This window comes from Myodes glareolus, chromosome 21 (assembly GCF_982192425.1).
Source record: "Myodes glareolus chromosome 21, mMyoGla1.1, whole genome shotgun sequence".
NCBI lineage: Eukaryota > Metazoa > Chordata > Mammalia > Rodentia > Cricetidae > Myodes > Myodes glareolus.
Genome location: NC_142046.1, coordinates 5,885,886 through 5,887,386, shown reverse-complemented (window position 1 = coordinate 5,887,386; position 1,501 = coordinate 5,885,886). Strand labels below are relative to the sequence as shown.

Here is a 1,501-nt window from a genome sequence, read left to right as displayed (position 1 = left end):
ATTCCTGAAATCTGCATTTCTGCAGCATGTAGTCTGAGAATAATATGTATTTGGTCAAGATGATTGACAGAAACCGAATGTCTCACTTCCAGATCAATGATGCTAGTGTTCAACATTAACCTTTGCTACTTCATAGAGGATCATCCATAAATGTATAGAAAGAAAGGACAACATGGAAATGTGTTAGGTTATCTCTCAATTGTATGTTTCATAATTTGATATTTCTATAGAGAATTCTGTCCATTAATTTCTTCAAACCTCTCTTCATATCTTTGTTCATCAGGTTATTGATGAAGGATTCATGATAGGAGTCACTACTATGTACATAACAGTGGATACCCAGTCCTTCACCACTGAGGACATGGACAGAGGCCTAAAGTAGACATAGATGACCCTCCCATAGAACAGGACCACTACAGTGAGGTGGAAGCCACAGGTAGAGAAGGCTTTCCATTTTCCAGCTGCAGAGAGGATCCTGAGCACAGTGACAATGATTCTTAAGTAGGAGAAGAGAATTCATAGGAAGGGGGTCACAATGACAGTCAGGGTCTCTGTCATGACCACAATCCAGCTGGAGGATGTGTCAGAGCAGGACAGCTTCAGCACGGGCTGGGTGTCACAGAAAAAGTGCTTAATGACATGGGAGGCACAGAATGAGAGTCAAGACATGAGAAGAACACGGAACAGGGCATGTAGGTGGGAGATGGTGCAGGAGAATGAAGAAGCAGCGGTGTGGCCTCATCACCACATCATAATGTAAAGGGGTACAGATGGCCACCAGCCAGTCAATGGCCATGGAGGCCAGCAGGTAACTGTCAGTGTTCCCCAAGGTCATGAAGAAGTACATCCGAACTAGACATCCCACGTAGGAGATGGTCTTTGTTTCTGAGAGCAAGTTCATGGGCATCTTGGGCACAATAATTGTTGTGAAGCAGATATCCATGAATGATAAGTTGCTGAGGAAAAAGTACATGGGGCTATGGAGCCTGGAGTCAGAGTAGATGACCAGGATGATAAGCACATTTCCCACCACAGTGATCAGATACATAATGAAGAAGATGTCAAAAAGGGGTTTCTGCATCTGGGGTTGGATGAGAGTCCCAGCAGGATGAAATCCGAGGTTCTGGTGCTGTGGTTGTTCATATCTCGATCTCTCCTCAGGTTTTGGAGGACTTTGGGAGAGAAATGAAGAACAAATTGACCAAGAGAGTGTAATTTTTAAACTTCAGGCTGTAACAAAATACAATTGCTTTTCATTAGGATTTAAAAATAAGCTTGATTAATGAAATTCTATTAAAAATAAGAACAACAGAAGACCAGCTAGCCCTGTTGCACTGCTGAGGAGCTCTTCCCAGAGAGGTGAGTGGGTGCTCGCCTGGGCAGCCTGCCTGTCCGGGAAGAGAGCACAGCCCCTCCCCCCTCAGCTTCTGCAGCAGGGTCTTCGGTGTTCCAAGGGACCCCTCCCTCCCCCCACTGCTGCGGGCCCTTTGTCTCCCGGGTC

The 1,501-nt window shown here is 45.5% G+C and overlaps 1 pseudogene; it reads right to left on the bottom strand.

Moving 5' to 3' along the window:
- Positions 1–208: 208 nt before the first annotated feature.
- LOC125397047 (olfactory receptor 1L6-like) lies at positions 209–1,143 on the bottom strand (annotated as a pseudogene).
- Between the last annotated feature and the right edge of the window lie 358 nt (positions 1,144–1,501).